Source organism: Portunus trituberculatus, chromosome 49, assembly GCF_017591435.1.
Source record: "Portunus trituberculatus isolate SZX2019 chromosome 49, ASM1759143v1, whole genome shotgun sequence".
Taxonomy (NCBI): domain Eukaryota; kingdom Metazoa; phylum Arthropoda; class Malacostraca; order Decapoda; family Portunidae; genus Portunus; species Portunus trituberculatus.
In genome coordinates this window covers 6,726,814-6,747,859 of record NC_059303.1, presented here as the reverse complement: position 1 = coordinate 6,747,859, position 21,046 = coordinate 6,726,814, and the positions used below count along the sequence as shown (strand labels likewise).

Below are 21,046 nucleotides of genomic sequence, written 5' to 3'. Positions count from 1 at the left end.
AAAGGAGGCAGAAATTAGTAGGAAAAATGGGAAAAAAAAAAGAAGTTTAAACTGACTTGAGGAGAAGACAGCTGAAGATAAGATAAGATAGTAAGAGAAAACGAAAGAGGGAATGTGAAAGGCAGCAAGATAAGCATGGAAGTAGTTGATAAAGCAGGAATTTAGGAGAAAGATAAGGTCAGTGATGGTATGATGAAACACGAATGAGAAAAACAGGTGGAACAGTGATAATTAGTAATGAAAATAGTTGAAGCAGAAATGTGAGAGAAAGATAAGGTCATTGATTGGTATGATGAAACACGAAAGAGAAAAACAAACGGAAAAAGAGATAATAGATAATAATAAAGATAACTACTAGAAAACAAGAAATACAACAAAATCTGCAAAAAAAAAAAAATTAAGAAACGCGAAGAAGAAAACAAAACAAAAGTAAATGCAACAGGAGAAACAAAGGTAGCAAAAATCAATTAAGATAACTACAAATAGACGAAAAAAAAATGTAATTCTTTCGAACCTTGAAAAAAAAAAAAAGAGAAAATGTTGAATATATACAGAAAAAAAATCATGAAGAAACACGAAGGAGAAAACAAAAAAGTAAAGGCAACACGAGGAACAAAAGGCAGCAAAAATCAACTAAGAAAACTACAAATAGATGAAGAAATAAAGCAATTCTTTCAACCCATAAAAAAAAAGATACAAAAGAAAAAGCTTAGTGTAATTGTACGTTGCAGGGAGAAATAGAGCGTGAAGATAAGATTTACACACCCGAATGGACAGTGAATGAAACTACAAGAAAAAATCAAAATAGGAAGTGTAATTAGCAAACATTAGTGTTAGGAAACAAGTAAATTCAATGTAGATAAACAAATTAATTGAGCAGATTGAGTGTTAGGAAATGTATTAGGAAATGAAGGCAAATATCTATAAAAATTCATCTTTCTCTTTTTCCTTTTCTTCTTCCTCTGTTCTCTTCTTTCTTTTTTTTTCTTTTTCATTAGCTCTTTTTTATTTTGCTTCCTTACTTTCTTTCTTTTCTTTCTTTCTTTCTTTATTTCTTTATTTATTTATTTATTTATTTATTTATTTGTTTATTCCTTCCTTCCTTCCTTCCTTTTTTTTCTTCTTCTTCTTCTTCTTCTTCTTCTTCTTCTTCTTCTTGCTCTTGTTTTTGGTTGTTCTTGTTCTTATTCTTGTTCTTTTTGTTCTTGTTCTTGTTCTTTTCTTTTCTTCTTCTTTTTCTTTTCTTCTTTTTCTTTTTCCTCTTCTCCTCCTCCTCCTCCTCCTCCTCCTCCTCCTCCTCCTCCTCCTCCTCCTCCTCCTCCTCCTCCTCCTCCTCCTCCTCCTCCTCCTCCTCCTCCTCCTCCTCCTCCTCCTTCTTCTTCTTCTTCTTCTTCTTCTTCTTCTTCTTCTTCTTCTTTCAAACATGTCTAAGCCACGAAAAGTGCAAAAATAAAGGTAAATACAAATATGAATGCAAATTGTACAAAGTGACAGGGTGAAAAAAGAGGCAGAGGAACGTTCCCCGGGCGAGGCACTAATCAGCGGAGCATGTCTTGCCTCGACACACGAAACATAAAGTATTGGTGTTAATGTTGACTCTAATTTTCGTAGACAGACCATTTAGTATTTCATTAGCAGATTATTTTTTCTTCTTTATTCTATTTTGTTTTATTTATTGTCTGATTAATTCATCGTATTTATTGATTTTTTTTTTTTTTTTTGTCTATATATTCGTGTCTTCGGTAGATTTATTTTTTTATAGACATTGTTTGTTCATTATTCTTTTTTTCCATGTTCATTTTATATATTAAGTTTGTTTTATTTTTTTTTCTCTCTCTCTCTCTTTAAAGCAGTTTGTAATAGTTTTATTTATTATTTTTTTTTTTATTCTTTTTATCATGGCTCTTATAACATCAAATTTACATAGTGTTCCTTCATTTTCTTTTGTTCATTTGTTAAGAGAGTTTCCTTTCTATAACAATTATTACAGTTTTCATTTTTACTTTCGCCGATGTTCGTAGTTTCCATAGAACGAAAAATGATCAGCGCTCCTTTCCTTGATTATTTGTACGTTTTCATGTTTTGGTTATAAAGTTTTCTTACTAACAACAGTTACCCAGATATTCATCAAACATATTTCAAAGGTTGTATGCTTTATAAGTTCCACCAATACCTGGATTTTCCTTGAACATTAACTTTCTCGTATAAATTAGTATAATTTCAGTATCATTTCCACTCATTTGTCTGAATACAAACCTGCTTTTCCTTTTAATGATTAAAGAGGAAGGAATTTAAGGTTGAAAATGTTGAGTGGAAATGAAAGAAAAATTATAAAATCATTGATCGACCAGTTGAGAAGATAGCATGGGAACTGTCAAAATAATAAAACTGAAAGGCATTAGTGGTTAACAAACGGAGGAAAAAAATGAAAATGTCAGAACGATAAAATAGAAAAACATTATCTATCAAGAAATGTAAGAAAAATGTCAAAAAGAAGAAAAAAGGAATAGCGATGAAACAATAAAAGTAAAACAATATGGGAACTATTAAGTGACAATAAGAATAAATGGAATGGCTGGAAAAAAAAATGAAAAATGCAAAATCGAAAACTACAAGCAATCAATGAATGAAGGAAATGAAAAACACCAAGTTGCACAATAAAATATAAAAGAATTTGTGACCAAGCAATGGAGGAAAATAAAAGAGAAAAACTAGCAATAAAACAGATGAACATTAGCAATCAACCAATGAAGAAAGAAATTGAAAAACACCAAAAATAGTAAAAGTGAAAGATTTCGACGATCAAGCAACGAACAAAATTTAAAACACAACAACACCAAAGCAATAAAACAAAACCAATAGGAAAAAAAAAGGTTACAAATACCACACAAACACCAAAAGCAGTAAGTAGACTTAAATATTTCCTTCCCACGCGTGAGCACCTTGTTTGGTCATGGCGGCAGATTATGGGCATTTCAAACGAACAACCAAGGCGAGAAGACACTTAGGGAACGAATGTGAAGGATAAGGGAAAGGAAAACCAGCCCTACGAGAGTGTTTCTGTTAATACTCAATACTGCCACTTTCCCCTCTCGCCGCTGGAGGTCAGAGAAGGGAAACTATTGTGACACCGACGGAAAAAAGGTCACAGGACACGAAAGTTGACCTTCCTCCTCACCACCACCTTTCTTTTTTTTTTTTTTTGTACTCTACGTGGTGTGGAGAGAGGTGTGTGTGTGTGTGTGTGTGTGTGTGTGTGTGTGTGTGTGTGTGTGTGTGTGTGTGTGTGTGTGTGAGAGAGAGAGAGAGAGAGAGAGAGAGAGAGAGAGAGAGAGAGAGAGAGAGAGAGAGAGAGAGAGAGAGAGAGAGAGAGAGAGAGAGAGGAGAGATTTTGCTTTACATTCATATCGGAAAGTAATTTTGAAAGCATGGTAAAGAAAAACACATGAGATTTTTCCTTTTTTTCCAAAACATAAGAAAGAAAATGAGAAAGAAGGAGAAAAAGAAAGTTTGAGATAAACATGAAGATTACAAATTCAATGAAAAATAAAACTTATTGATAAAAAATATAAACAACAGTTAAAGAAATATGGCAAGAAAAAAAAAATGATATCCTAAGAACAACAAACGTACGTGAGGGGAATGCAACACAAATATCAAACCATGGAAGAGATTTGCATGAACAGATCCAACCAGCGTGAAGTAAAGGAAGAGAAAGGGAGAAGAGTAAGGAATAACACTTGGGTTTGTAGGTGACCTCCTCCTCCTCCTCCTCCTCCTCCTCCTCTTCCTCCTCCTCCTCCTCCTTCTGCTGCTGCTGCTGCTGCTGCTGCTGCTGTTGCTGCTGCTCCTCCTCGTGTTTACCCTCCCAGGCCGAACCAGGCACGGAGCAGGTCGCTCACCTTGCTTGCCGCGGGAAATGCAAATGAGAAAATCATTGTTGGAAGAGAGAGAGAGAGAGAGAGAGAGAGAGAGAGAGAGAGAGAGAGAGAGAGAGAGATAGGAAGAAAGAAAGAAGCAAACAGACGAGAGAGAGAGAGAGAGAAGAAAATAATAATACCCTTTAATTCACCGAGATTATCATGAATAGAAGGAAAAATGACTGCCACACTGCCCATTATGAAGTCGTGAAAGTTGATTAATAGATCCGTGGATGAGGAAATCTTCACATGAACTAGGCCTACATTTTGACAGCGCTAATTAAAGAGCATTGCATAATTCCGTCATTTCAGTTTCCTCTATGTATCTCGCTCCTCTCAACGCCCGCCTCCACCTCGCCCCGCCTTGCCTCGCCTTGCCCAGCCTCGCTCCGCCCCAGTAATATGCACAACAACGAATGGTAAATATTAGCTAGTGGTGAAACTCATTGCCTGAAAGCTTTGCGAGAATAATAGATGAGTTGGAAGGTGGCGGCCAGAGGACAGGTCGGCCAGAACAAATACTCGTAGATGAAAAAAAGAGGAAAGTGAAAGATGAAAGTGTAGTAGAGCTTGATGGCGTGGAGGTATTGTAAGAGAAACAAGATACAGACGCTCCGGTGGATGAGGCAAAAACTTGAAAGGTTAATAGTGTAAATAATGACGTTTTCAGATAGGAGAAGGAGACACACGACTGCGAGGAAGGGGGACAAGGAGAAGAGGAGGAGCCATGATGGGGTAGGTGCGCTGGGAGGAAAGGAGGAGGAGGAACCGGTAGGAGTAAGTGCAATTATGTGTCCATGATTAATGAAAGGGAAAGACACTCTAATGTAGGAGAGACGAAAATGGGAGAGAGTCAAATGTAGGTTAGTACACACACACACACACACACACACACACACACACACACACACACACACACACACACACACACACACACACACACACACACACACACACACACAAACACACTTTATCAGCCATCCCTCATGTCGGAAAGGAAAGGCCACGGTAACTTAATTAACATGCATTTGAACTCTTTGAAATAACACTTGTTTAATTAACCTGCTTAGCGATACGTGACCGGTGCTGGGGACTGAGAGGTAAACACTGGCCTCCGTGATCTCACCTGGTTACTACTTGTCACGTGTTTCCTGCCGTGAGAATTTCTACTGAGGAAGGCAATACTTACTAAAAACCCGAAATCAAATGGCCAAGTGGAAATAAGTAACGTAGCCCAGAAGGATATAAGTGAATGAATAAATAGGCAATAAAGTAAGGTGGTTTAAAGGATGCATTCCAAAAAATAGAGTAAAATTGTGAGATCCTTCATTTTCTACCCATGGCAAGGTACTGAGACATTGGGTGGGATCAGGAAAGAGGATCACGGGGCCACGGAAGGAGGTACGAAGGGGGTCAGCAGGTGAGAGAGGCCCCGCAAGACAGGTGCGACCCTCCTCTTACCTGACCTAAGTTAGAGGAACACCTAGTCATCCAGTATACTTTGTTATTAGTTTTATGTTTTTTTTGTTCGCAGATTTTAACATTTGCTACATTCGCTTGTTGGTGCTTTGCTTTCTTCAACATGACTCGACGCTTCACTTGCCTCCTGGTTCACACCTTTCCCTCGATCCTGGAAAGAGAGAGAGAGAGAGAGAGAAAGACTGACACGATTTACCTCCCAAAATATGTGTCTCATTTTTCCCTCATCTGACATGTTTATTGTGTTTCTCCTTCTTCTTACCTTCCTCTTTTTTCGTCTCGTCGTACCCTCCCATCACCTCTTTCTTCCTTACCTTCACCTTCCATCACCTCCCTCCTCCACCTCCTCACCCTTGCTACCAGTTCCCATGCTCCATTTCTCCACCTTTCCAAATTCTCCTGTTCTTACTCACACCTGAAGTTAAAATTCTTTGTTCTCTCCTTGCAGCTTTTTTCCAATTCCTTCCACTCTCATTTCCTCCTTTCCTCCACTCTTACATTACTCAAACTCCACCTGGCCTTATTTCACCTCCAGTTCTACCTCCTTTATTCAGGTTCACCCTCCTCCTCCTCCTCCTCCTCCTCCTCCTCCTCCATTTTCTCCTCTTCCATCTTCTCTATTTCCTCCTCCATCTTCGTACTCCATCACCTTACCCTCCTATTTGGTCCCACCTCATCGTGTGCATTCCGTCACTCTCCTAATTCTTCTTCATCATCTTCCTCTTCTTCTTCCTCGTACCCTTTCTCCCTACTCCCTTTCTCTCCGTCTCTGTCTCTCTTTTGTTTCCTCTTTTTGTTTTGTTTTTTATCGTCTTCTATTCCGTACTTTTTTTTCGAATCCACTGCCTTTTATCTCCTTTGTTCTTTTCCTTTATCCATTTCTCTCATCTATAATCGTTATCCGGGTCTTTGTGGAGGTATACAGGTTTCTCTCTCTCTCTCTCTCTCTCTCTCTCTCTCTCTCTCTCTCTCTCTCTCTCTCTCTCTCTCTCTCTCTCTCTCTCTCTCTCTCTCTCTCTCTCTCTCTCTCTCTCTCTCTCTCTCTCTCTCTCTCTCTCTCTCTCTCTGACGATTAATTTTTATAGGCAGGTGATGCAGAGTTTCACGTACACAAGTGCTGAGTTGTATTTATGCGTGTTTGAGTGTCCGTATGCTTACCTGGAGGAGAAAAAGAGCAAGAGAAATGAGTAAATACAATGTAGAAAAGAAGGAACACTTGAGTTTAAGTAGAAGATGCACAGGAGAAAAGAAAAATACCTTTAGGAGAGAAATGTATGTAAGAAGGTAGGAGAAAGGAGGAATGCGGATTAGTAAGAAAAGAGAGAGAGAGAAGGGAAGGGTGGAGAAAGTGAAGGGTGGATGGAAGGGGTTACACTGATACCACCGATAGAACATCCATGAATAATGCGTGGAATGATGCGTGACTTTGGGATTAAACGTGATGCTCTCAATGCAGCGTGTTCAGCATATTTTTTTGACGCTAAATTGTGAGAATACATGGAACTGAACACTTTAAACGTAACTTAACCTGTTGGCTTTCTCTATGAGTAGTATGGCTTCTTCGGTATTATTGAATTTGCCTAGCTTCAAGATACGAGATTTTTTTTCTTTTCTGGCTTTGTGTGTCTTCTTTAACTTTTTTCACTCAGTTTTGGAGTATATTTTAATTGTTGTCTTCTTAAATTCAATAGAATAATTTTGTGCAGATTTGAATTATTTAATAAGACAAGAGTGATGGAAAAGAAATGATGGTGTTGTTCAATTTTTTTTGTGGCTATAGTTTCATTTCAATTTGATAAAGTCATTTAGTGTTACTCAAGTGATGGAAAGCATAGATGTTGTATTACCACTGTCGGACTAAGGTTTAAGATTTCGTCTCCCTGAAAATGATAGAGGGAAAAGATTTTGCCTAGCAGCACAATGCCCAAGCAGAAACATTGTCAACAGTAGCACGTTAGGTGAATGTTGATGTAATGTGTTGCCAGAATGATTTTTCAAGGGAAGGACGTAAAGGAAAAAAATTCTTAAACAAATGAAACAAACCAAACTTACCCCTTAGAAAAAAAAGAGAACCACAGAAGAAGGAAAAAATAAAGAAGCAAAACTAATATGATTCAAATTAAACATGAGTGATAGGAAAAAAAGAGTCCTGAAGCCAAGTGAAGTGTCCTTGATGGTAGGAGCAAGTAAACAGCACCCAACACTTAGGTTAGCCTTCTTGTGGAGGTTCCATTGCCTCTTAGATACAGCATTGCGACACACAGGGACCGGGGTGGCAAGGAAAGGGCAGGGAAGGCAAGACGAAGGACAGGCATTGGTTAGAACACATAATAGATATAAATATGAGTACATTTATAATCTTCGAGGCTACTCTTAACTCTTTGACTGCGATACGAAACGATCACCAGGACGAGAAGAAATACGTGAAATCCTTATAATCATCGAAAGGAAATGGATGGAAAGAATAGATTTTGTAATTAGTAGCCATTTTAATGATTAGAGGTGGCTGTAAAACAAATAAAGATGTCTCAAGGTGGTTAGTAATTAAGGAAAGATGTATCAGATAGCAGTGAATGGTTGATGTGTTTTTTTGTTTTCATATAGGTTATATTTAGACTTTGTGGGTGGATTAAAGGCTTGTGTAAGGTTGCGGTGGGTTCATGTGGATTAAGGCCTTTTTTCTGTGGCTTTGTGGTGGGTTAGGTTACTTTGTTGGGTTTGGTTAGGCTGGTCTGATTTTTTTTTTTTTTCCTTTTTATTTCAGTTTTGATGTGTTCAAGTGTTCTGTGTCGCTGTAGATTTGGTTCTTTCTGTCCTTTCTTTGTTTCTTGGTTGTTTCTTTTTTTCTTTTTTATTTTGTCTTTCTGCCTGTCTTTCTATCTGTGTGTCTGTCTGCCTATCTGTGTGTCTGTCTGTCTATCTGTATGTTTGTCTGTCTTTGTATGTATATCTATCTATCTATCTATGTATCTATTTTCTTCCTTTCTTTTTTCTTTGCCTTACTTTCTCTTTGGTTTCTCGTTTGGTGAGTTTGGATGTTAGGTGCCACTGTTATAGACTGAATTCTTTTTCCTTTCTTTCTTTCTTTCTCTTTATCTTTCAATCTTTCTTGGTTTGGTAGGATGTGGTGTTCTCTACGGCGTTGTGGCGGACTTAACTCTTGCATCATTCTTCCATTACAATACACAAACAATGCACAAATGTCCCTTTTAATGCGTTTTTTTTTTTTTTCTTTCTTTCTTCACTCCATTATCTTCTCTTCATTGTCTTTCGTATTGACTTTCTCATTTTTTACACACATTCCCCTATTTAGACATATCATACACGCCTTCAATCTTTTTTTCTTTCCCTTCCTTTCCATACACGCATCATCCTTTCCTTTATCTTCACACTTCTTCTTTCCCATCATAGTTCTTTTCTTTCTTCCCCTTCATAATCTTCCCTTATACCTTTTTTTCTTCCCTCCATTTTATTTCATTCCTTTCATATTTTCTTCCCTGCCATTCCATTCATACCTCGTCCCTTCACCGTATTTCCTGAGCCATTTTCTTCCCCCGACCTTCCCTCGTTCTCTGGGTCACCTACTCACTCTCCCAGGTAAACACTCGCCACCAGGTGGACAGGACTCACCTTGGCCTCTCCTTTCTCCTCCCTCAGGGCCCCCTCCTTCCACCTTCCTTCCTGACCTTCTGCCATTCTTTCATCCTCCGCCTCCTATCCCGCGTCCCTTCCTTCCTTTTCTCTTCCTGGCCTTCTGTTCCACTCTTTCTATCCTGCATCTCTCCCTTCCTCCTTCCTTCATCACCTTTTGCTCCTCCATCATTCTTCTTTTATCTTGTATCTCATCCTTTCTCTCTCTCTCTCTCTCTCTCTCTCTCTCTCTCTCTCTCTCTCTCTCTCTCTCTCTCTCTCTCTCTCTCTCTCTCTCTCTCTCTCTCTCTCTCTCTCTCTCTCTCTCTCTCTCTCTCTCTCTCTCTCTCTCTCTAATGTTCGTTCTTTCATATCCTTATCTCTATCTGCAGGCCTTTTTTCAGTGTTTTCTCCTCATATTTCTTCCTTCTTTTCTTCTTTTCCTTCCTTCCTTCCTTCCTTCCTTCCTTTTTCCTTTCGTATCCTTTTTCTTCCTCTATCTTCGTCTTTCTTCATTTTTTTTGTTTACCTTTGCTCTTTACTCCTCGTGGTTTTCTCTCTCCCTCATTTTTCTCCTTACATTATCTATTCTTCTCTCCCTTCACTTCTCTCTCTCCTTCATTTTACCTTTTAAACTGCTTTCACCTGTCCATCACTTATTTAATCTTCTTTCCCTTTGTTTTGTTTTCAACTAAACATTCCTCTTTTCGTCTTTTCTTTCCCATTCTCCTTTTTTCCCCTTTCTTTCGGACCACCTCCTTTCCTTCCTAACCGTTCTATATCATTCCTCTTTAACCCTCATTCCTTCCATCCTTACCTCCTTTTTATCTCTCTACGTTCTCTTCACCTTTCTCCAACCCATCATTCTTCCTTGCCCTTCTATTATTCATTTTTTAACTAGGCTTTCCTTTCCCTTCCCTCTCCTCCTTCAGTGCAAGGCGGTTCTGAAACTCCTCCATCGCTGGCCATTATCTGAGCGTCAATTAAACGTGATATATTAACGAGGCCCTTCGGATGAGTGTTGAGTTTACTGGCTGTGTAAATAGAGGATCTTTTTTATGCTGAGCTTTCCTTTTGCCGTAAGTATTTTTTTAAGAGGTTTCATATGAAGGAACTCAAAGGAAGAACAAATAGTGGTAGGAGTGTTTGATCTTATGAGTGTGTTTGTGGTGGTGATTATAAGGCATGAAGTGACTTATGACTTGTGGTTGTAAGATGAGAGTGCATGAGTGTTGGGGAGTCAGGTAGGGCTAGAATTCGTCTGTGTGTGTGTTTCACTGTTTGATCTGCTGCAGTCTCTGACGAGACAGCCAGACGTTACACTACGGAGCGAGCTCAGAGCTCATTATTTCCGATCTTTGGATAGGCCTGAGACCAGGCACACACCACACACCGGGACAACAAGGTCACAACTCCTCGATAATTGTGTGTGTCTGTGTGTCCAGTAGCTGCATTTTCGTCGCTCATTAAGCTGAAATAGTGAGACGCTGATTGGGGTAAATAACCTTCCTAAACTACCGCTTACTACCGATAACTACTAACTGCACAGCTTCTCCTTCCGTCATTATCCACACTAATCTCTCTTCACACTTGACGCTCATTAAAAACGGAGATCAAAACGATTTACGAAGCTAGAATAAATAATAAAAAAAAAACATTTAGGACACATTTACTACATCTAAGGCATACAAATAAGACACGTGACCTTATAGAGAGTTGAGGTCAAGTAGGTGAGCTTTCTTGTAAAGGGATAATGCTTGATGGAAAGGTGTTTATATTCAGATGAGAGAGAGAGAGAGAGAGAGAGAGAGAGAGAGAGAGAGAGAGAGAGAGAGAGAAATGATAGGAAGGTATTGTTTCTTGGGTGTGGCAGTGACGGTGTTGTATTTGGGTGTGAGGTTAGCTTAGGTGGTGATGGTGATGGTGGTGGTGGTGGTATGTTGAGGTGAGGATTACAGAGGCTTCTCGGGAGGATTCCAGATGCCAGTAGGGATTGTTTGTGTGTGTGGTGGAGGAAAGGGGATGGGAGTGGTGTGACCTGTCTAAACATGTTTGGGTTCAGATGTCGCGGAGAGGCTCAATGTTGCCTCCTGTCCTGCCTGTATTAGGATGTGTATTTGCGGTTTATTCACGCACACACACACACACACACACACACACACACACACACACACACACACACACACACACACACACACACACACACACACACACACACACACACACACACACACACACACACACACACACACCATTCCTCGTGTTAACACTTCCTTAAAAAGCCAACCCACAAAGTAAGTAGAAAGACAGATGGACACTCTAATTGGTGCTGCGTGAGACCGTTTCTCATGCTTCCCTGAATGCTTAATGGCGGCGCGTGGTGTGTGCTGCCTTCAGTATATCTGCACTGATCATCGACCCCAAAGGGAGCCTCGCGCCGAACTTGTGGCGGAGGAGCAGGTGAAGGTGGTCCCGAGGTGAAGGTACTCTTTAAGTGTGCGGGGCCGCGGAGGCTGCACGGGCACAAGAACTGTCGTGTGTGCCAGCCAATCAGAGGGAAGGTGCAAGGTGACCTGAGCGGAGGAAATGCCGTGCGAGGGCGTGCAGGACTTGTCTGGTGGGGCCGGCGCAAGGCAAGGCCAAGCCAGGTCAGTCACCTTGTTTTCTCTTCGCCCGCGGTGATACTCGACTGCACCCAAATGAAGAAAAAAAAAATATCGTTCTGTTTGAGAAAATGAATACTTGGAAAGCTCTACCCACCTGGCCAGTGAAGGTATATTTTATGGATTGTAAAGTACTTCCCGGCTACTATTATTCCTCCAGTGAGCATGGGTATTTGCTGTGGCGCATGAAGAATATTTTGGGAGGATCATCGTGCAGCACAATCAGGCTGAACCCGCTTTGTTGGTTCCTTGCCGCCTCGGGACAACACTGTCATATTTTGGGGTTGGCATGTTCTCCGCTCCGCTCCGTTACAGTTACTCTCCACCGAAGTATGTCCTCAGCACACATTTGGAACCCAATCTCTTCGCGGCGGCGGTGTCAGCGAGGGAAAAGCATCTGATGGTAGTTTTATCAAGATTCCTACGAAAAGGAGAATAAACGGGATCCAGAAAAAAACGACCTCTTTAGGAGACACTGCTCTGGCCACCTGACGTCCGTACCATCGAAGAGGACAACCCCGTGCAGACAGGTGCCTCAGACACCAGCAAGCTAGCCACAACGGAATCCCAAATGGAGTGAAACAGTGATAACAAAGTTTGTCATCGTCGTCCATCAAACTTTATGTTCGCATTAAGCTTGGCGATGAAAGAAAATATCTGCACATTTTAGTTTGCGGAGGAAGTCAAAGGCGCCGGGGAAAACTTCGAGGAATAAAGGAAGAAGGAAAAATACGCCCCACTTGTCTCATTGCATGCAAAGAGCGGTGTTTGCTGTGAGGGAGGAGCTGGTGCGCCTTTGTGACGGTCGTAAATGTGTGTGTGTGTGTGTGTGTGTGTGTGTGTGTTCAGAGAAAGAAAGAGAAGAGAGAGAGAGAGAGAGAGAGAGAGAGAGAGAGAGAGAGAGAGAGAAACATCATATCACTTCACACATATGATTACAACCTAGTCGCAATATTCAATCTCACCTGTTTGGTCTCGAGTACCGGTGTGTCATTCCCCTCACCTGTGTATATAATCAGACTCACCTTTCCCTTACCACCCCACCTCCCTCCGCAAACCTTTAACTTTCACCAATTCAAACACAAAAAGAACACGAAAAAAAAATCAGCATTTGAGTCTCCTATATTCACATTATCATTGCATCTAAGAGTTATGACAGAAACATCTTGCCAACGTGTAACGAGGAGGATATCTGTCAGAGGCGAAGTGAATTAAATCGTCATTGGAAAAAAAAGAAAAGACTAAGATTTTATTCGAACTGGGTAACGGAAAATGGTTTATCTTGATGTCTCTCCATTAGTAGTTTTAGAAATCAAGGGAGAAGAAGAAGGAAGGGAGAGATAACGAAAGAGAGGAAGTGAGAGCTAAAGGTAGGGAAGGGAAAACTGAAGGAGAGGACAGCTTAAAGAAAGGTCTGGTTAAAGAGGCATGAGAGAGAGAGAGAGAGAGAGAGAGAGAGAGAGAGAGAGAGAGAGAGAGAGAGAGAGAGAGAGAGAGAGAGAGACTTGGTGAAGGGAAAGTCAGGTAAAGGAGGGAGGGACAGACAAGGTAGGAAAGGTCATATGACGAAGGGAGATGTAGGTAAAGGTCAGGCAAGGGCTATGATCAGATAGGGAGGGAAGGAGGATCATTTGAGGAAAGGTAGACCATATTAAATGAAGTGAAGAAAAAGGGAGGTAAAGTTATAATGAATGAATAGATCGATTTAAAAACGATTGGAGAGGAAAAAAGCTGGGCAAGATAAGGCAGACTGCATTAAATGGAAGAGAAGAGAGATAGGGTAAAGTTATAATGGATAGAACTAAAGGACAAATAGAGAGAATAAAAGCATGGTAAGATAAAGAAGGCTATAACAAATCAGAGAAAGAGAGACGATTAAGTTAAAGAAAAAGGATAGAAAGACAAATTGAGAGATCTAAATAGGATAACGAAAGCTGCATCAAACGACTACAAGAAAGAGAACAAATGGAAAAGAGGAAAGCTGAGGTACTTGAGGGAGGCACGGCAGGTGACGGACAAGTTAGGTAAAGGTGTACGTGCTCTTAGTCATGAATGTCCTTCGCCAGGTGTGCTTTGTTCGCGGTTGCATGCAGGACCCAGGATAATAAACTGTGTGTGTGTGTGTGTGTGTGTGTGTGTGTGTGTGTGTGTGTGTGTGTGTGTGTGTGTGTGTGTGTGTGTGTTCATCAGGTGCTCGGTTGGATATCATAAACAAACTGGTCTATAAAAATTCCTCTCTTATTTTAAGTACCCATATTCTCTCTCTCTCTCTCTCTCTCTCTCTCTCTCTCTCTCTCTCTCTCTCTCTCTCTCTCTCTCTCTCTCTCTCTCTCTCTCTCTCTCTCTCTCTCTCTCTCTCTCTCTCTCTCTCTCTCTCTCTCTCTCTCTCTCTCTCTCTCTCTCTCTCTCTCTCTCTCTCTCTCTCTCTCTCTCTCTCTCTCTCTCTCTCTCTCTCTCTCTCTCTCTCTCTCTCTCTTCCTCGCCTCCCAGTATATAATTCATCCCAAACCTTCTTGCCTCAAAAGGAAGGACGTTGCCTGCATCCTTCCACCCATCACTATGCCTCAGCCTTCCTGCACCACTCCTGCATGCCTCTTCTCTAAGGAATGCACAGGCGCTCAAAGGAGTAATGAAGTGATGCCAACAAGTGCACTAAATTTCATGTTTTTAAGTGAATAAAATGAAATCATGAACTGAATTGCCTAAAAGCTTATAAAAGGCGGAAAAAAAAAACTGGGACAACTGTAGCTTTTCTGTCTATCTTAGGTTACAGGTGTATTAAATGTGCGTTTTTACCTGTCCCCATCATTCATAATCAGAGGAGTGTTAGTGATCCTTATCAGCCACCTGGGTACAGTTAGAAGAAAGTCGGGCATCAGCATCTTAAGTAACTCCGGGATACGACAAACTGTAGGAGGAAAAAATGGGTACAAATTTTGAAGTATAGCAGGAAGGTCCAAAAACCGGCACTAAACTTCTATTGGTGTCCAGTCCTCTGCAGTGGGCGGAGCGAGCAACCCAAAATTATTTTACTCGTCTAAGTGAGTTCTTGCCGTATATGTCTATCTTAATCTGGAGCACGTTGGGCCTGGCTGTGGGCTTGGTAATGTAGGAGGGGAGTGGCAATCAGTAGCAGAGGCAACGTCAACAAGATCGACAGTCCCTCGTGCATTTGTCACCCAGGAGAAGAAGACGTCAAGCAAAGTAGTAGTTAATGTCCTTCCGTATTAGTTTGTATCTAGAAAGAAAAAGTAACAAAGGTACCCAGAACGTGAAGACAGATGTAAATATAAAAAGTACGACGACAAATGTAACTACCAAGATAACAGTGAGATTGGTACTTACCTTGACAGAGAAGAGGAATCAAGGTACCTAGAGTCTGGTCATTGTCCTTTGTCTCTTTCACTCTTACCCTGTCTTTTGATAGTTATCCGCCACTGTGACTTTCATTATAACTGGAGATTTTTTTTTTTTCATTTTAACTTATGATCTGTTGATTTTCTCTCATGTGTCAGGTTTTGTGAGGATACTGTCAACAGATGAGAAAAAAACACAGTAGAAGTGCAGAAGAATAATTAACTTCTGAACGTAAGTACACTTGTTTACTGAACCAAGGAATACCTCAGTACCCCTTCACGTCACCGCTATCTTCTATGCTCTGTTGTGACTTTAGGTGTGACTGTCACTTTTGTAAGCTTGCAAGGTCCTGCGTGACTCTCTCCTCCGGGCTTCACGCGAGAGGTGTGAAGTAGGTCAGGGAAGCAACACCCAACAGGATTTTGATCTCGCTAGACACGCCGGCGCCTCCTCATTGCTCTAGAACCCACCCACAGCTTCCCTCCGTCACCCCCTTACCTCAGAAACAACCTACACCCTCCCTCCGCCACCAATTTGCTCTCTTCTCTCACTCTTTGGTCCCGTTGGTTTGCTAACTTATACATCGAATCAAGATATCCTTCTCTTCTCCTGCTCCCTGCCCGACAAACACCTCTCCCTGAACCGGTTTAAACCTTCACCCACCTTCACACCTTCGTCCCTCCTTTGTCCCTTTTGTACACCAGTAACCAGTGTGAGGGCCTCCGTCTTTCACCCAGAATCAAAAGACATGAGAGATGCTGGCCAGATAATTTCCACTGCCACTTCCTCCAGGATATATTATACCACTTTTATTACTATACTTTGTAAATGCACTGAAGCTTAAACGATAAGTAAAAAGAAAGATAGTTCCATTTATTGGTGATTAATTGTTATTCGCTTGAGGATTTCGAAGTGACGTTTGAAGGCCAGCTGGAGGCGAGGTAATAAAGAAAATATTCCCCCAACACACATGCAATCAGAGCACGCAGCGAGCTATGGAACGAGTCCCTCATTTGTGCCACCAAAGTTTCCTTCTGTCAAGACTGAATCGCCAGCAACACGAAGGAGATAGAAACGTTCAAGACGGAAATGGCCACATGTCACGTTGAAGGTGGCTGTAAATTTGTAAAACTGTTGATCTTGTTCGTATGTCCTGAAAGGGGATTATGGAGTAAGCTCGATGGAGGCGGGTGGAATATAGATTTTCGCTAAAGATATGAACAGTGAAACAGTAAACCACGATGAAATTCTTGGCACTGACAGTTTGAAGCAAGGTGCCAGCAGTCACGTGTATGGGTGTGTCCATGATTAACTGGCGCGTGAGTGCACTCGTTATCCGCACCTGGGGAAAACGGAAGAAAATACTGACGCATCTAATGACCAGCAAGAAAGACGCGGAAGCCTTTGTGCATGTGCGGGACGGCGTGACCTCCTCGCCGCTTAGGAGAACCTGCGCACTGGGTTCCGCGTGTTTCCGTTCCTGCCCGTGGTAAGTTACCATAAGTATTCCGTAAAGGATTTCCTCAACATTACGAAACAGAAACAACCTTTGTGTCCATCTTGTCCCTTTCGTTAAGCCGCCACAGAGAACATGGCGATGATCTTAATTACAATTTTTTTCCTCTTCTTTGCAGATGTGCATGTCGCCTGAGGCCTATTTGTTGAATATCGGGCTGATTTTACATCTTCAAGGCCTCTGTTCTCTCAAGATCTTCAAAGGTGAGTCTTTAATATGATTAGTTATATATTAAGAATGAATCCATGTCGCATATTCTGAAATGAGGTTGAACTCTTCTCGTAACTGTTAACAAAGAAGTACAGAAGTAATCACATTCCACACTACATCCCTTCGCCAGGTTTTCCTTACATTATCGTTGCAGTGTGGTAGCAGTTTTTGTGATTGCTGTTGTGTAAAATCTTTCCACAACCATATCTGGATATCACTCCTCATAGTGTCTTCTCATACGACACAGTGGTTCAAAAAATACGTATTTACCCTATACGAGACATATTCACGTTATTACATGCACCAAAAGTTCCAAGAGTTACAATGTCTTTCTCCTGACTCTTAACTTATGGAATTTTGAGTAAACGCATGATCGGCTGCAAACAGATATATCAGTGGACATAATCACAATGGATCAATATTAACCTCAAACACGTCTTAAAAACATATGTATATATAGTTTATGTACTATCATTATTGCATCAAGAGATACCGTCTTTCGTACCTCACCTCTAAAATCTTATCTTGCCTGAATATCAAAACGAAATGATTTGTTCAGAACTTCAGTCCTTCTCAAGCGGGTCCCTGCATTGGTTGGGGCCGCGTCGCCTGTATATGGTGTACAGCCTTTCGGGAAGAGCTCTCTCTCATGTTTTCAAGAATTAGCAACCCCTGAACCTTTAAAATTGTATTGTGTTTCACCGCAGGAGCTCGCCCTTTGTGAGACATTAGATCCTTATATCTCAGAGCGTGTTTCACACTATGGTGGAAAGCTCTGCCAAGTCTTTAACTGTCTGCAGGCTTCCCTAAGTGATGATGGCAGCAGCGGTGCGAAGGGTCAGCGAAGATGCGGCCTCCCTCGGGGTGACGCCCCTCCCCTGGAGAGCCGCCTGACAGCACGGAAAGGAAAGTTTTGGATGACTAGAGGAGACTCATGGCTGTTTTATGGTCACGCCGACATAATGCTGTGTTCATAAGTGCCGTCCTTGAAGCGTGGTACACATGCTATTTAGTGTAACACATTTTGTAGAGGAAAATATAAGTGTTAATTAAGAAAAAGCTTTAATTTTATAATTCTATAAGTCTTCTGACTATTTGTTTCTCTGCCTGTCTGTTTGTCTATGCGTTCGCTAATCTGTCTGTCTGTTTGTTCGTTTACTCTCTCTCTCTCTCTCTCTCTCTCTCTCTCTCTCTCTCTCTCTCTCTCTCTCTCTCTCTCTCTCTTTTCCCTTGCAATATAGTAGTATAATGAGTAACGAAACTAGCAAAAGAATGAATCAGTATATATACAATCATGGTACAAACAGGAAAGGCAGACAATATTTAACTGGAGAAATGTTTAGTGTTATTTCTCATGGAGTCGAGCATGAAGTTACGGGAAAATATAACTGGTGATATTTTAAACTGACGACAAAGGAAACAAACTGCTATTACGTAGAGAGAAAATAATGACTAGAAAATAGTTGTAGGTGTTAAAGAAGCTAGTAGAAATAGGAAAGCGATAGTTCACTCTAATATTCACACATTATTCGTTATTACATCTCGAACGTAAATACTTAAGCGTTAGAGATTGACGTAAAGTTTGAAATAAAGATGAATGCAAGTGGTAAACGAATGAGTCACCGTGTGTGTGTGTGTGTGTGTGTGTGTGTGTGTGTGTGTGTGTGTGTTTAAAATATACAAGTTGTTATTCTCACACACACGTAAGTAAACAAAAAAAAAAATGAAAATGGTGTTAAGGACAGCTGTCATCTGCTTGAAGTGTTTACCAGTTTAGTGTTAAGTGTAATGAGGTCGAGTGATTAACTTTATTCAAACGCCCTTTATCCCTCACAGTATACACACCCAACGAACAAACAAGCATCTTTCTACAATAAAAAGTTAGATGCAATCGTGAAAATACCATAAAAAAATCTTAACCTCTGAATGAATCAAGTTTTAAGACTCATATGGATGTATTTAGCGATGCACGTTTTCCTCTCTCTCTCTCTCTCTCTCTCTCTCTCTCTCTCTCTCTCTCTCTCTCTCTCTCTCTCTCTCTCTCTCTCTCTCTCTCTCTCTCTCTCTCTCTCTCTCTCTCTCTCTCTTTCTTTCTGACGAGATAAATAATAATCAGACACTAGAAAGTTGTCTTCATGTAACCTCGAACTCGAAAGAACGCCAGTCAGGGAGCGTTTGGCAGCAAAAACCTGCCGATTACTTGCATGCTGATCCCAGTCTTCCCCATCACAACCTTGTTACCTCTCTCTCTCTCTCTCTCTCTCTCTCTCTCTCTCTCTCTCTCTCTCTCTCTCTCTCTCTCTCTCTTTTCTCGCTAGCTGTGGTCATTTCACCCTTCATTTGCCTTCAACCCTTTCCTTATTTTTTTTATTTAGATCCACACTTTCCCTGCTACTACCTCCTCTCTCTCTCTCTCTCTCTCTCTCTCTCTCTCTCTCTCTCTCTCTCTCTCTCTCTCTCTCTCTCTCTCTCTCTCTCTCTCTCTCTCTCTCTCTCTCTCTCTCTCTCTCTCTCTCTCTCTCTCTCTCTCTCTATTTCCCTCCAGCCCTTTACTTTTTTCTGATTAGCACTTTCCTTCTACCAACTTACTCTCTCTCTCTTCCTTCTACCTTATATCATTTCACCCTACATTTTCTGTTCATCCATCCTTTTATTTTTTTTTTTTCTAATATTATCCTCCCAAACATCACCTCATTCCTTCTCTCTTTTCTCCCTTCACCTCTTCTTTCATCCTTCATCTCCTCCCTTCCACTCCTTCTCTCCATCATTTGTTTTCCATCGCGTCCATAATTTTCTTTCTCTTCTCTAATTACTGATTTACGTCCAAGTATGTCTTTTCTTTATTATTCTTTTTCCTCTCTAATGTCTCTCCCTTTACGTCTCTTTCTCTCTGTACATCTCCTGATCTTTTTTCCCTCTTGTTTTTCTTTCCACGAATTTTTCTTTTCTCCTTTTATTGTTTTCTCATTCTGCCTTTCACTTCTACTTCTCCTTCTCCTTCATCTTGTCCAGTCCAGGATGCTTCTACAGTCCATAGGAAATGCCTCTGGTATACCCTTTTAAGGAAAGAGAGAGAGAGAGAGAGAGAGAGAGAGAGAGAGAGAGAGAGAGAGAGAGAGAGAGAGAGAGAGAGAGAGAGAGATTATATATATATATATATATATATATATATATATATATATATATATATATATATATATATATATATATATATATATATATATATATATATATCACTGAAAAAAGAACAATAAAAGGAGAGGAGAAAGGTTTATCTTGATAGAATAAAAATGATGAAATAAAGAAAAAAGAAACGAAGAAAAGAAAAGGAAGAGAAGAATCGAACAAAGAGAGGTTGGAATTAAGGAATTCGAAAACAAAGACATAAAAGCGAAGAAACAATGGAAATTTCACTAAAAGCATGACCAGAGGAGGAATGATGAGGTGGAAAACAGAGAGAGAGAGAGAGAGAGAGAGAGAGAGAGAGAGAGAGAGAGAGAACCTGTCCCTCACAAAGACCGGGACAACTATTATGGACAAGAAAGAAGGATAAAGCTTTTCTCTTTATTTTTAATTTGCTATCCAACTCACACACACACACACACACACACACACACACACACACACACACACACACACACACACACACACACACACACACACACACACACACACACACACACACACACACACACACACACACACACACAGAGTAACCCTGACCCATTGCAGAAATGTAAAGTCATTAGTAGTCTTAAGGCGAGAGGTTGTTGCGCCCCCTCAGTTTTATAGGTAAAGGTTACAGTCTGATCGCGCCCAGCTGATCGTTAGACTAATTATTGTTCAAATTCCTCACTTTTGCTCACGATAGTTGTCTATAATTTTTCTTAATTGGTTAATCATAATATTGGTGTTGTTGCTCTCATTTTTCTCGGTACACTCTGACCGCCGCCCACCTGACCGTCAGACTAATTACAGGAATTCCTTCTGGTTTTTCACAGCAGATGTCTACATTGGTATTATTGCTCACATTTCTCTCGTTAGGAATATAGAAGTATAACTTTTTCGATTGGTATATTTTCTATGGGAATATGAATTATATAAAAAAAAAAATTTATTCCTCTTTCTGTCTTTAAGTAAATATGAATATCATATATATATATATATATATATATATATATATATATATATATATATATATATATATATATATATATATATATATATATATATATATTCCGAAAGTAAGTGTTTATTTCTAAACGCATGTA

At 40.5% G+C, this 21,046-nt stretch overlaps 1 long non-coding RNA gene across 1 annotated transcript in view; it reads left to right on the top strand.

Moving 5' to 3' along the window:
* Positions 1–16,768, top strand: part of LOC123499372 — a 210,198-nt gene extending 193,430 nt beyond the window's left edge. Inside the window, exon 4 of the long non-coding RNA XR_006672964.1 lies at positions 16,684–16,768. This is a non-coding gene — a long non-coding RNA (uncharacterized LOC123499372). The remainder of the gene's footprint in view (positions 1–16,683) is intronic.
* Positions 16,769–21,046: the final 4,278 nt, after the last annotated feature.